Below are 15,857 nucleotides of genomic sequence, written 5' to 3'. Positions count from 1 at the left end.
TTCTGGGTGTGGTGTGTGTTCTTGGGGGACTGTAATGTGTAGGTGTGGGTTAGCTTTGTGCCTCTGTTTGCACAATGTAGGAGGTAGAATATCAAAGTAGGGGTGTGTGGGGGGTGCAGACACCTACATGGGAGCATAGGGGGGCTTGGCCACCTGCTCATACATAGTGTAGGATGGTTTGTTTGGATGTGGTGGGTAGCAGTGTGTCTGTGTGTGCGTGTGTGTGTTCCATGTTCATGTTACTTTCGTGAGTTACTGTCGCTGTCGGTAATGTGGGGTATGGGAGTCTGGGCCCGATACTGTGTGCGTCGGAACTGTGTCGTTTCAGGATTCCGTAGGTATCCTGTATGCAGCGATTGAAGTGTTCATATATGTGTATAACATGGACCATAGCAATCACACATTCTACCACTACCAACCGTTATGACCAAAGGATATGGAGAGTATATGCCTATACACTATTACAAATATGTGTTATGAACATGAGCCAATGATAGTGTTACCACCTGCCCCACTTTGCGAGGGGCAGTCCCGTTTGGGCGGTTGTGTCCTGACCATATATATTAAACGTGGCAAATGTCCTGGGATTGTAGGACATAATTACTGACTGACTACCACTCTCTATAAAAAATCATGCTGGAAAAATAGCATCTTACACTACAATAGTCTACATCCACGTTACGTGTTCCGGAACATTATAAAGGGACAAATGACTAGGATTTTAAGAATATGTAGTGATAAATATGACGCGTCTGAATTAATGAAACAACAAGCCAAATTCTTTTTAGACAGAAGCTATCCATCTGAGTTGGTTGGGCAGATTACAAATGAACTGACTGGAATGACTTTACATAGAAGCATGGAATCTTATAAACCACATCTGACAAAGAATAGAAATGCCTTGGCATATGATATCAAATATACCAATGATATAGATCAGATAACCAAGATTATCAGAGGAAATTGGAAAATATTGCTCTCTGATCCTTTATTATCACAAATAGTTGACAAACGACCTTCATTTAGATTCAACAATTGTTTGAATCTTAAAAGATTGCTCTGTAAAGAGAAACTAGAAGTCTCTCCTGTTGATATTAGAGCCAATTTTAAAACAGGTACTTATCCATGCAGCAGATGCTCCCTATGTAAACATATTAGTAAAACCCAAGAATTTAATATACCAGGCATCAATATGGTTTTTAAACCTACATTTTATGCCACGTGTGACACTCAGAATGTCATTTATTTGGCCATGTGCAACCAGTGTAATGCCTATTATGTGGGGATGACTTCCCGTAGATTGCGGGATCGTATATATAACCATACATACGACATAAAAAAGGGCAATGTTAATAATGCCTTGGCGATGCACTGTAAAGATCATATTCAACATAATTTCAACTTTCTAGTATTGCAAGCTATAAATTTAAATAAACGGGATGGGGACATCATAGGTACTATTGAGATGCATGAACTAAAGTGGATACTCAGACTTAAAGCACATATAAAACCTGGATTGAATACCATAGTTAATATACGACCTGCTTTAATATGAACTAGCTGAAGTTGTTAACAATATTTGCTTCATTGGCTTGGTCAAATGACTATATATATTTTTTACATGTTGGCCCTAGGTCTGTTTTTGGGCCATATTATATTTACAATCCGTAGCACATTATGAATATAGGTTTTGACCTCTCCTTCTTCTTGTTTGTCCATGTGACATTTATGTCCTACTTTTACATCATTGTTGGACAACTATCGGTCTTTGTCTAGTATATTCTGTATAGTTCCCACTGATTTTTGATGATATTGGATTAAGTGTTTGATTCATTGTGGTTCTAATTAAATTTTTAGACCAGATACATTTAATGTTCTTGTAAGATATAATTAATATACCTACAAGTTAGATTCTATCATATATATATAATCGATCTTAGACATTATCATAATAATAATACATCGACTATGCATTTATTTCTGTTTACTTATTTAAACACTAAACCTATCATATATTTTCTAAAGGAACAATGGATTAATGTTTGGTACTAGCAAATAGTCCTGATATTAATTTGGTCATGAATTTGCGGAGCATATGTATATATTTTAAATAGAACGTAACATCTATTTGATGTTTGAACCTATGGATTTAATATGTGAGTTGTTTTCTTGGATTTTTTTTCCTTGTTATATTTCTACTCATATGAATGAATTTATAACATTTTGTATATGAATTATTAGCGTCCCCAATATATCATGTCTTTATATTATTTTATGATAGAGCTAATACAAATGATTTACATTTTGTTTTAAATCTGTATTGTCCTTAAATGTATTGATTTTTAGTCAGTTTATCATTATGGTTATTATTTATTTTTAATATGAATGATAAAGGAGCCTGAATGGTCGCTATACATATGGGCTTATCATCCAGTTCAACAGATATTCGGGGCGGTCCGTTGGTTTTGGAGTTTGATACGGCTGACTGTCTGAACTGCATGCACTGAGAAAGTTCTTTTTTTATGTTTTATACCTTTAAATAAATTTATCTAATTATGGTCTTGATTGTTTAATTAATGGTTTTTAAATGTATAAAAGCAAATGGCACTTTTGATGTAATTGTAACCTGATGAAGCACACCTGAGCGTGTGTGAAAGCGCTTGTTTTCTTCATTAAACTCTACATTTTATTTCGTGGTGGTTCGTTGCAGTTTTTGTCTCTCTAGGACATAATTATGTCTCATATGTAATGTAATAGTTGCATACAATAGTTCTTTCTGTATCTAAAATACTTACATGTTACAAGAAACAGGATAAGCAACTAAACTGCTACAAGAATAAGCTTATATTTAGGCAAGAAAGGAAAGTTTTATCCCTTGTACTGACCGTGGGTTTGTGTCAGCCTGTAAATTCTGATTTGTGTCCTGAAAATGTCCCACTATGGCCATATGAAAAGGTGGCAACCCTAGCCAAAGAGGTCAGTCACCAACACAACTACAATGACTGCAAATACCTATGACAGAAATACACAGCTTTCATGTATCAACACTTTATTACATTCTGATGTATTTCCGAAGGGATTCAAGGACTAAGATCACCTGCATGCTATACAGGAACCACATAACAGTGCCTTAATGAATCAGCCTGCAATTACCATAGTATTAGTCCACTAAAGGATAGGTGTTCAAATAGGGAACGAACCCTCACGCACATATTGATTATGTATAAAAGCAGTTCCTACACACCTGTATTAGTCCACTAAAGGATAGGTGTTCAAATAGGGAACGAACCCTCATGCACATATTGATTATGTATAAAAGCAGTTCCTACACACCTGCATCTGCTATGCACAGCCACCATCACCCCCACACTCAAACAAATTACAATACAAACTGTAATAACATCACAGATCATTCACTCACTGTATGACATCTGCAGAAGCCTTAACATACCTTGTCAGAGACAAACTAACATGACCCTATGTGAAATAGTCGCTGTTATACAATAGAACAGCTACTGATGTTACAGGGTTTGTTTGCACTAATCCCGTTTCAGAGGGTTGTGTGTACACTGGGATGTGTTAGCAATTACTGAGTAACAGCACAGTATACTACACTTGTACACAAAATCAAGGATGTCTGGTAAGCACACTGTAAACCACATAACAGTTCATGCATAGCCATACAGCCTTGAGCTGCCCAAACATCCTTGCCAGACTTAAACATCTGCAGAAGTATCAGGTACAAACAAACCCTGCATAAGTAGCAATGTTCTGAAATATAACAGCTGTACTCGCATGTAGAACAAAATCGTCTAGCCATTACACGCAATCCATGGGAGTCATGAAGCTAATATATCTCTGTCTGTCTCCATATAGCTATTGAAATATATCACAAGCAACACATCCAGACCATCTTCCTCGAAAGTAAGGCAAACGGACAATGCCCAAAAGGAGTACTCAGTTATACACCACTGTTGCCATGGTATCGGCTAATGGAGTAGCTGTACAGCTGATGTGCATCTAATTAACTACTTTGGAACACCAATTGGTGGTCAGGATACCACATGTTACCGATATTTAACTAGAAAAGGATGGGTTATCAAACATTCAAACCATCCGTATATACCAGCAGAACTTTACAAAGAAAATTGAAACACAAACAGAAAAGGATTGAATCAACAGTTAACAACACCTCGGGTTACTAATAAGGTATGTAGAACAGTCAGTATGTCTGTGTATTTAGTACCTTTTCTGTAGTATTTAAAGTGCACACAAGCCATATAGTGGAAACAGTTATCTTGTAGTGATGTATTGTTGAGCATAGTAATGCTTGTAGTATTTGTGTGTACTGCTGTAGGCCACAAGGCAAACACCGCATACACCACAAGGGATGCTATATAAGGGCTTTGAACAGAAATATTCCTCACCAGCCACTGTCAGTGGCAGGGCTGGTCCAACAAGTATGTGCAATAACAGAGGATAGTATATGTTGATATATTGTAACGGTAGCCATATGTATGGGTTTATTACTGAGAATAACATGTCGAAGGTTGGGCCACTGTGCAGTTATGATTTGCATTGTGATATATTGTGCCAATAATTGTGTAATGTACAGTATTTTAGGCAGATATGTATTACAAGTTACATAGCATTATTGTCATGTTAGGCAAACATTAGTTATGTCTATTGGCATTTACAATACACAATAACAGGATACATATGTCTTTTAGTCACCCGACAGTTTATCAGCATGATAGCAAAGTAAAATGGAAGAGCTAGTAAACTATCCATGCACATAAGACATGTAATATATGCAAAGGTAGGTACTAGGCTGTCTTACCAAGGGTATTTATAAGCCTAGCTAGAGTGTGTTGGCTTTCACCACCTCCATAGGTTAGTTCCCTGTGCCTCTGAATGACAGAGCCATTAGTTCCCCATGCCTCTGTCCAGCAGAGCCACTGCAGTGATCCCTGGGGTACATGTCTCTCTCCCATCCACATGTCAAGGTTTACCTTGAAGAGAGCTAGTGAGGGGCCCTGCCTAATGTACATTGGAATCAGGTTCCAAAGCATGGGGAGTGTCCGGGTCAGGAATCTATCCATCCAGCACGTTTTAGTCATCGTTGTGGTTAGGTGTATATCCCTAGAGCATGTGGCTCTCAGGGTCCTCTGTTTAGGTGGAGCATATCCAGCAATACTGGGTTGGACATGGGCCTTGTATGGCAAGCAGAGATCACCAGTGAGTATGCGGTATGCAACAGAGTACAGTTGGAGTTTCTTAGGTTGGGCTGCATAGGTCATCTGTTTGAGGTCAGTAATCCTCTTGGTGTGGTACTGTTGTGGTCTTCCAAGCTGTTGCAGTTGTCTTGTAAGGTATAGCCCAAATGGGGTGTTGTATCCTTTAATGGGTCTAATAAGTCATGAGTAGAGAGTCACAATGGCCTCCTTTGATCTGGATGCGAACCCATTAGAGATTAGGGGGACCATGTAGAAGGATATTCTAACCACCTTGTCATTATGGGTATCGAAGGAGAGATTGCTATCTACTGGGGTTCCCGGATTCCTTACTACCCTTTCTGTATGTAAGGGACTAGCACCTATGTGGTAGTCTGCCAGTAACTGCTGGAAAGCTGATAGATTTGCTTTGAGCTGCAGAATTGGAATCTATTTCAAACTGATAAGTACACTTTTTGCAACTTAATTTGCACTGTGCTGTATTTATACACTTGCCTATTATTTATAGTGGTGTTGTATTATTTATGTCTCTTGTTGTCTCCACTGTGTTTTTTTCTCAGGGTAGCTCAGACTAGTTTCAGGGAGGGGGTTGTTGAGCCAGCCCACATCCTAGCTGTTAGTCATTGCCTGAGGTGTATCTTGCTGTAATTCCAGAACAGACTGCATTTCTGTGAACTGCTGGAAAGCTGATAGATTTGCTTTGAGCTGCAGAATTGGAATCTATTTCAAACTGATAAGTACACTTTTTGCAACTTAATTTTCACTGTGCTGTATTTATACACTTGCCTATTATTTATAGTGGTGCTGTATTATTTCTGTCTCTTGTTGTCTCCACTGTGTTTCTCCCACCCACTCACCCTGTTGTTCTTGTGTTGGTGTTAATATTGGTGGCTTTGAAACTGCCCGCCTCTCTTATAAGTTTGTATTTGGATACTCCTTCTGGGCCTATCTCATTTGCTCACTCAATTGAGTGCAGTGAGATCATATTCTGATTTCAGGCACTCCCACTTTGTACAAAGAGAGCATTTGAGAAGGACAACCCCTGTAGCCTCTTAATCCTGCTGTGTTCCCTCCCTCAAAAAAAAAAAAAAAAAAAAATATATATATATATATATATATATATATATATATATATATATGTATATATATTCAGCTGCTCTTACTGTAACTGTCTTAGTTGCTGTTCTGTGTGCTGTTACTTACTCTGCACTTATTACTGCTTGTTAGTAGCCTTCTAATTTAATGCCTTCTGCACTTGTTTTTTAGTCATTTGTTAATTTAATTGCATTTAATTAAACTGTATTTGCCATAATATTGATACACGTGTGCTACCCTGCACTATTTACTGCTGTTTTAGCTGCTTTTCTGTAAAAAAAAATTCCTAGCTTGTTTCCTGCCTTTCCTGTAACTTGTCTAGTCCAGATACAGACTTGCTGTATCCAGGACTGTTTGTATGCTCCTGAGCCCCCCAAGCCTTTCTGTATTGGAGGGAAGCCTTCTAGCTTGTCAGTGGGAGTGGTAAGCATCAGGTAGCCTATCTACCATGGGAAGAGTGGGTTTTGGCCCATAAATTGTAGTTTATTGGCTGTTTAGGCAGTTTTCCATCTCTTTCAACTTGCTGGCTTAAAAGCCTGTGTTTGCACTTGTCCCCCACCTTTCCTGTAACTAGTCTAGTTCAAGTACAGATTTGCTGTATCCAGGACTCTTTGTAAGCTTCTGAACCCCCCAAGCCTTTCTGTGTTGGAGGGAAGCCTTCTAGCTTATCAGTGGGAGTGGTAAGCATTAGGTAGCCTATCTACCACAAGAGGAGTGGTTCCTGGCTCAGAAATTGTAGCTACTGGCTGTTTGGGCAGTTTTTCCCCATCTCTTTCAACTTTCTGGTTTAAAAGCCGCACTTGCGCTGTTTCCCACCTTTCCTGTTACTATTCCTAGTCCAGATACAGAGTTGCTGTATCCAGGACTGTTGGTAAGCTTCTGAGCCCCGCAAGTCTTTCTGTGTTAGAGGGAAGCCTTCTAGCTTATCAGTGAGAGTGGTAAGCACTAGGTAGCCTATCTACCACAAGAGGAGTGGTTCTGGCCCAGAAATTGTAGTTTATCAGCCGTTGGGGCAGTTTTTTCCATCTCTTTCAACTTTCTGGTTTTAAGGCCCGTGTTTGCGCTTGATCACCACCTTTCCCATAACTAGTCTAGTCCAGGTACAGATTTGCTGTATCCAGGACTGTTTGTAAACTTCTGAGCCCCCCCAAGCCTTTGTGTTGGAGTGCAGCCTTCTAGCTTATCAGTGGGAGTGGTAAGTACTAGGTAGCCTGTCTACCACAAGAGGAGTGGTTCTTGGCCCAGGAATTGTAGTTTATTGATCATTCGGGAAGTTGTCCACCTCTTTCAACTTTCTGGTTTAAAAGACCACATCTGCGCTTGTTTCCCATCTTTCCTGTAACTAACCTACTGGAAAGCACTAGAAAGCCTTAAACTGATACAAGCCTTCTAGCTTAAAAGAGAGACTTTGGAGTGATTGAGTATCAGTTTTTCTGTATTTTCTTGCTGTACTTAACTGTTTTGCCCCTAAACGCTGATATTTCCAGCACTTATTGTGATTTAAAAGCTTGTTTTTTTCACATATTGTACTTATTTGACTGCCTGCACTTTTAAAAAGTTGTTTTTTGTTTAAATAAATTGTTTAACTGTTGTAGGCTACACACTAAAGTGTGATAGCCTTTTCTGATCACTTGTAGTCGTTTAAAGCTGTTTTAAGTGTACTTTTTACTGTTTTTGCCTTATCTTTTAAAACAGAAAATTCTTGTTTCCTGCCTTTCTAAGCTAGTATAGACCAGTTTTCAGGCTAGTGCTGAATTCAGGGCTGTGTTACAAGTTTCTGAGTTGCCCATACCTTACTTGAATAGAGCGAAGTTTCTCTGTTCACCTGTGAGAGAGGGGAACTTTGAGCAGCCATCTGTCCCTGGAGGAGTGGTTCCAGCCCAGAAGTTAGTAGTTTAAAAACCGCGTTTGCACGGTTTTGTGCGCCAGGCAACACTGGTTAGCTAGGGTTAAATTATTCCCGGCTCCACTGTCTACTCTTCAGTTTTTCACTTGAAATTAGTCTAACTCTCAACCTAAGCACTCAAAAAGCATCCTACAGTCCAGCACTTGCTCAGACCTAATAGCAAGCACTAATATACCCCGACACTTGACTGCCCAGCAGGACAAGGCTCTTTATCCACCCCTCACCAACCAAGCGACTAAGCAGCTCACCCTACTATTCAGGCATGACCAAAGGGCAACTTCAGGTGTACTCTCCAGTCCAGCTGGTGAATCTGGGTATCCTGAGGCAATGTTACAGCTGCCTCATGTACACAGACAACCATCTCCTCCTACCACAAAACACTAATATATGCGAGAAATGCAATTATACAGCCAAACTGGAGGCTAACGTCTCTGCACCCAAGACTGGAACAGACAGTCATGAGAACTTTAACACTTGCACCAAACCTCCAGCCTCACATAGACCTACTAAACCAGCACTGGCAAAAAATACACATAAATACACAAAATCATACTCGGAGACTCTAAATAAAAACCTGCAAAAGCATCAGAGAGCTCCAAAGCAGACACCCAAAAAACCTGCACCCCCCCGTCACAAATCAAAGAACACATAAAACACAAAATCAATGTGCCGCACAATCACAGCCCTTAAGGCGAAATAACATACCTAACACACTAGTAATAGGCGACTCAAAGTTAGGCACAATGATGCCCCACTCACTAGGCTGGACAAGGAGAAGGTTACTGTTAGCTGCCTATCCGGAGCCAGAATCCACCACATAACACAAGCACTCAGGTCACTCCAGAACAAGTACAAATATGACTCTGTCATTGTTCATGTTGGTATGAATGACCTGAAATGTACCTCCCTGGACTACATGAAAAGAGACATGGAAGAGCTCTCTGATCATGTAGCCCAGGCGGGTATGACCCTGACCCTGAGTAGCATCCTGCCCTCACCAAGAATGATACTTCAGTATAAAGAAAAAATGATCAATTTCAACAATTGGCTAAGCTTCTGGTGTCATTCAAAGGGGATCCAGTGTCTGTCAGCCTGGGATGACATGCTCGACAATCCGCGTTGCTTCACAAGAGATGGCTTGTACCTGTCACCCCTTGGTTTTCGAATACTGGCCAAGGCTCTTGCTGCTCCCATAGTGCCTTTTTTAGCCAAGGCTCAAAATTCAAACCCACCACCGTAAACAGCACAAGTAAAAAAATGAGGGTTCTGCTACTCAACACCAGGAGTTTAAATCTCAAAATGCATGTGCTCGAAGCACTCCTAAGTATGGAGAACGTCGACATCTGTGCAGTAACTGAAACCTGGTTCAAGGCTCCAGATAGCACTCCAGCACTACTGGGCTACAAATCATAATACACATTTCAGCCACAGAACATGGACCGAAACACAAAAGGAGGGGGTGTATCCATATTCGTCAAGGATACTCACACCTCCAGGTTAGTGGCGCAGCATGATACCTCTGAGATCATCCATGTGCAACTAACATCGGGCAAATCTGCAATGCAAATTGTGGCCTGCTACAGATCACCCTCCATGACCCAGGACCACCACTCTGCCTTTCTGGAGACACTGGAAAACATGAAAGTCCTACCAAACACCCTGATATTGTCGATTTCAATGACCCTACCCTTAACTGGGAAAACTACTTGAGTACAAACTCCCAGGCTCAGCGCTTCCTGGAATTTATCAACTCAAATGCCCTGGATCAGCTGGTGAGCTCCCCTACCAGAGGCCACAACATATTGGACCTGGTCATCACCAACATGGGCGACAGGTGTTCCATACTGGAGGTCAACCCGTCACTGGTTAGATCAGACCATAAACTAATCACCCTGGATGTCCACACCCCACCACCACCCCCAACCAAGGAAACCATAGTGAAAAACTTTTCTAAAGCAAACTTCACCTTACTTAAGGCAGAGGTGGTAAGTTTCACAGCCCCCACGCTAAAGGATAACACTGCCCAAGATGCAGAATCCTTTACAATTGTACTCTATGAGCACCTACAAGGATGCATGGATAGTACCATCTCTAGCAAGACCAAGACTCACTCTTCTAAGAGAAGGAAACCAGTCTGATGAACCCGTGCCATAAACAGGTTATACAACAGAAGGAGAAAACTAGTTCAGAAAAAAAGCAAATCCCAAGAAGGAAAGACAGCCCTGATCAGTATCAGTAAGAAACTAAGGTCCCTCATAAAATTATCCAAGGCTAACTTCAAAAGTAAAATAGCCAAGGATTCAAAAGATAACTACAGAGCGTTCTTTAGCTATGTCAGGTATCTAAGTGGCAACTCACAGATATGCTCTAAGCTAGTGCAAAATAGCACAAAATATACTGAACCTACTAATATTGCCAACATCCTGGCAGATAGATTCAGTGCAAACTTCACCTCCCTCTCACCTTCAAAAGGGCCCACAACAATACCAGAAAAGTGTAGTGTCCCGGAAATCACAGAAGCACAGGTGAAAACAGCCCTTTCAAAAGCCAAAAACACAGCATCAATGGGGCCAGATGGTGTCCCAGGCTGCGTCTTGCACGAACTACAGAACGAACTAACCCCCCCACCTAAACACGCTGTTCAACCTCAGCCTCTCCACAGGTTACATGCCCATAGAATGGCGCACAGCAACAGTTATTCCACTCCACAAAGGAGGGGCCACAACTGACCCTGGTAACTATCACCCCATAAGCCTGACTAGCCTGGTCTGCAAGGCTATGGAGCACATCATCATGGAACTCATTAACAAAGACATTGGGAACCTTCAAACACTTGACCCAACCCAGTTTGGCTTTGTTAAGGGCATATCATGCCTACTAAACCTGGTTGACTTCTTCGAGACAGTCACTAAGGCCATAGACGAGGGAAAAGTGGTTCACACAGCCTACCTTGATCTCGCCAAGGAGTTCGACACCATTCCTCACTTGGGTATTATAGAAAAACTCACCAGCCTGAACATAAACCCCTACGTCACAAGATGGATTGCCAACTGGCTTACAGACAGAACTCACACGGTAAGAATAGCGGGCTCCAGGTCCGACTCTAAACCAGTCACAAGTGGTGTCCCGCAAGGCTCGGTTCTGGGACCCCTACTGTTCGGCATATATTTCTCAGAAGTACAGGCAAACACAGGAGGACTATGGCTAACCAAGTTCGCCGATGACTGCAAACTGGGAGCCATAATTGACTCTGGCTGACACTGACATCCTTCAAAAAGGCCTTACTGAGACAGACACCTGGTGTCAAAGTCATGGCCTCAAGCTAAATGCCAAAAAATGCATAGTCATCCCGTTTGGGAAAAACAAAACAACCACGAATTACCACATAGGCGGCCCCCTTAATACAGAAGAGGTAATAAGAGATCTGGGGACCCAGGTAGATAGTAATCTCTCCTTTGACAATCATATTGCCAAAGTAGTTAGGAAATCCTTCTATGTGGCCCATCTAATTACTAAGGGGTTTGCATCTAGAAATTAAGAGGTTATAGTGCCCCTCTACTCATCACTCATCAGACCCATCATAAATTACAATGCCCCATTTGGGATGTACCTCACAAGACATTTCCAACAGCTGGAAAGACCACAAAAGCACCTCACCGAGAGGATTACTGGCCTCAAACATATGTCCTATGCAACCTGACTGAAAAAACACCAGCTGTACTCAGTGGCATATCGCTTACTCAGAGGTGATCTCTGTCTGAATTACAAAGCCATGTCCAACTCAGAATTGATGGACATGCTCCACCTAAAGAAATCCAAGTCACTGCAAGTCACGCGCTCTAGTAAGCTAAACCTCACCACAACAATAAATAGAACATGCTGGAGGGATAGATTCCTGTCACAGAGACCCCCCCATGCTTTGGAACAAAATTCCTAACTACATTAGGCAGAGCCCCTCACTAACACTCTTCAAGAGAAGCCTTGACGAGTGGATGGGTAACAGAAAATACACCCCTGGGATCACTTCATTGGCTCTGCTTGACAGATGCTCATTTAATTAATCAATGGGGTGGCAAAAGCCGACACACTCTGGCTAGGCTTAAAAATGCCCTCGGGCAGATAGCCTAGTACCTACCTATGAACCTATGAACCTATAGCCAAAGGGGATGACTATGCACTTTAGGCATTCAGCTTGACGCCATGATATTGACACCAGGTATCCGTCTCAGTGTGACCCTTCCAGAGGGTGTCTGTAACATCTGGGGAAACAATTATGTCCCCTAGTTTGCAGTCATCTGCAAACCTTTTCAGCCAAAGCCCTCCTGTGCTTATCTGTATGTCAGAGAATTATATACCGAACATGAGGTGTCCTAGGACTGAGCCCTGGGGGATGCCACTTGTAACTGGTATACAGTCGGACCTAGGGTATGCAACTCCCACTGTGTGGGTTCTGTCCGTGAGCCACTTTGCAAACCATCACATGACATAGGGATTAATGTTCAGGCAGATGGGTATGTTGATAATACCAGAAGGAGGAATGGTGTTGAAAGGCTATGAGAGATGTAGGTAGGCTGTGTGGACCTCCTTTCCCTCATCTAATGCCTTTGTAACTGTCTCTAAGAAGTCCACCAGGTTTAGGAGGCATAGTCTACCCTTAACAATGCCAAATTGGGAGGGGTCAAAGGTTTGGAGGTACCCAATGTCTCTGTGACTGAGATCCATGATGTGCTCCATAGCCTTGCAGACCAGGCTAGTCAGACCTATAGGGCAATAGGTCCTGTGGTCCATTGTGGCGCCACCTTCGTGGAGTGGGATAACTGTTGCTGTGCACCATTCAAGGGGCACTAAGCCCAATCCGAGGCTATTATTGAACATGGTACGTAGGTGGGGAGCCAGTACGTTCTGAAGTTCATGTAAAACGCAGCCTGGGATGTTGTCCGGTCCCATGGATGCTGTGATATTGGCTTTAGAGTGTGCAGCTTTGAGGGGAGGGAGGTAGCACTGAACCTATCTGCCAGGATGTTGCCAATATCAGTTTGTTCTGTAATGTTCATGCCTTTGTGCTGTAACTCAGAGCAGACTTGGTTGTTGACATCAAGATATGTGACATAGCTATAGAATGCTTTGTGGTTGTTGTTGGAATTAGCGGCTGTTTTGTTTTTGTAGCTAGCTTTGGAGGATTTTATAAGGGATCTCACCTTCTTACTGAGGCTGACTAAGGGAGCTCCTCCACGCATGGGATTGTACTCTCGTTTGCAACAGTGTCTTCCTCCTGTAATACAGTTTGTTTATGGCAGGGGGCCACTAGATTGGTTTCCTTAATTAGGAGTACAGTGTCTTGGTTCTGTTTGGGATAGCACAATCCATGCACTCGTCTAAGTGCTTGTAGAGTGCATTTGTGTAGGATTCAGCAGTTGTAACAGTATTGTCCATCTGCATGGGTGTCATGACGTTTGCCATGTCTGTCTTAAGAAGCATGAAGTTGGCTTTGTAGACATATTATACTGCGGTTCCCTTAATGGGTGGTGGGGGTGGGGTGTGGATATCAACAGTGTTCAGCTCATGGTCGGATCGGACCAACAAGGAGTTGACTTCACATGTGGAGCATCGGTCACTCATGTTGGTAATGCCTAGGTCTAGGATATTATTGCCCCTGGTGGGTGTGTGGATATGTTGATTCAGGGCATTGGTGTTTATGAATATCAGAAAATGTTGAGCTAATGAGTTGATACACGAGTAATTTTCCCAGTTAATGGTGGGGTAGATTCAGTGAGACTATGTGATGAGTGTGGTGTGGTGCGAATGTTTACCTTCTCCACATGACTGTCAGGGTCAGGCTTGGTTGGAAAGAGCTTTACCTCCAGTTTGGCTAGATGAGTGCATCTCTGACAGGTTGTAGTGTTTGGTGGTAGGTGGAGAGGCTTGTCTGTGTACATGAGGCAATGTGTACATTGCCTCAAGATGTCCAGATTCATCAGATAGACAGGCGAGAACACTGGCAGTTGACTCTTGGACATGCCTGAATATAGAACTACTTTCCCCTAGATAAGTAAGGAAAGTGAGTACAAGAGCTATTTTACTCTAAGCAAGTGAGAAAAGTATGTACAAAACCTGTTTACCTCTAGGTAATGAGGAAGATTGAGCGCTATAGTAATTATTAGCTTACGTAGTGCTTACAAGTTCTGAACAAGTGCTGAGCATGAATAACAACAGGTGGTGGACCACCAACCCAGCCCCCACTCACACATACTGAGGAGCTACTGGCCAACCTGTGGACACCTGCAGAACCACATCCACAAGCCTTAGCCAATAATGTGGAGGTGGGTGTCTCTCAACCACTGAGCCTGAAGTTGCCTGGTAAGTACTGCACCTATAACAACTATATTCCATATAGTTGCATGTGTTACTGTACAATATGTAATGTAACATCATATGCAAGGCATGTATACACACATGCCACATACTGTAGTATGCTACTCTGTGTATGCACACATGTGCAAACACCATAGTATAGTCTAATATACTGGTGTATGTGTCATGCACATTGCACCCTGTAGCCATTATACAGTCATGGATAATGTTCATACTGCTTTGTTGCTCCTATTTAGGTACCTCTGGTGTTCTGCTGCGACAGCAGCCCATTGCAGGTGAGACTGTTATTAATCAGGAATCGTATCTGCCATGTGGCCATTTATAACATGTACACATAATGTATGGTCCTGTCACAATATACAGGTCGGACCTGCAATGCATCACAATGCCTACCCATGTGCAACACTTGCAAACTATGTGAATCACTTCACCGACATGAATCCTCAGAAACTGCCATTGCCAGATGTGTGGACAGCTGTGCATACAATGGTGTAGGTGCTGTTCACTGTAGGGACATGTACTACAGATCAGAGCTACACATGTAGGGAATACAAACAGTACTACACAGTGGGCTGGAGTATGGTCAGCCCACAGGATTCACTGGTGTGGATCATAGCCCTGCTATGAATGTCACACAATGTGATGTGCTATCTTGACATGTCCATGACATCTAGTGGCCTGGCTGCAACACTGCCTACCTAACCTGAAAACATATCCCACATACCACCCTTTGCCTGCATAATCCTGTCGTCAGTGGAGCATATGACATCTATGGGTGTATGCCATATGGGACAACACAGACATGTGAAATAGATGCCCGTCACAATAATTTGGCCAACACATGTACACACATGGCCATGGAGGATGGCCAGAGACATGGAGCAACACACACAGTAGGCGTGATGTGCTTGTGTGTAAACCCTGTCGTACAATGGCTACACATGGACCAACTATGCCCTTTGTGTAATGGTTATATTATAGATGTGGAACACTAGACGTCCTACAGGCCTGTGCACATCTTGTGTAGGTGTAACATCAATCCACCACATAAGATGTGTTGAACATCTTGAGGGTGTCACGACATGACAGCAGTTACCTGTACAGTATCCACATCAGCCCATAAATACAGTAAATTCCCCTTGCTGTTGTCAGACATCAATGTCATACTTGCTCCTCGTGTGTGTGTGTGTGTGTGTGTGTGTGTGTGTGTGTGTGTGTGTGTGTGTGTGTGTGTATGTGGTACACAGATG

The sequence above is a fragment of the Protopterus annectens genome, chromosome 8.part0 (assembly GCF_019279795.1).
Source record: "Protopterus annectens isolate FY-2018-M chromosome 8.part0, PAN1.0, whole genome shotgun sequence".
Classification (NCBI taxonomy): domain Eukaryota; kingdom Metazoa; phylum Chordata; order Ceratodontiformes; family Protopteridae; genus Protopterus; species Protopterus annectens.
The sequence above is the reverse complement of the archived record's forward strand: the minus strand, read 5'-3'. Positions refer to the sequence as shown.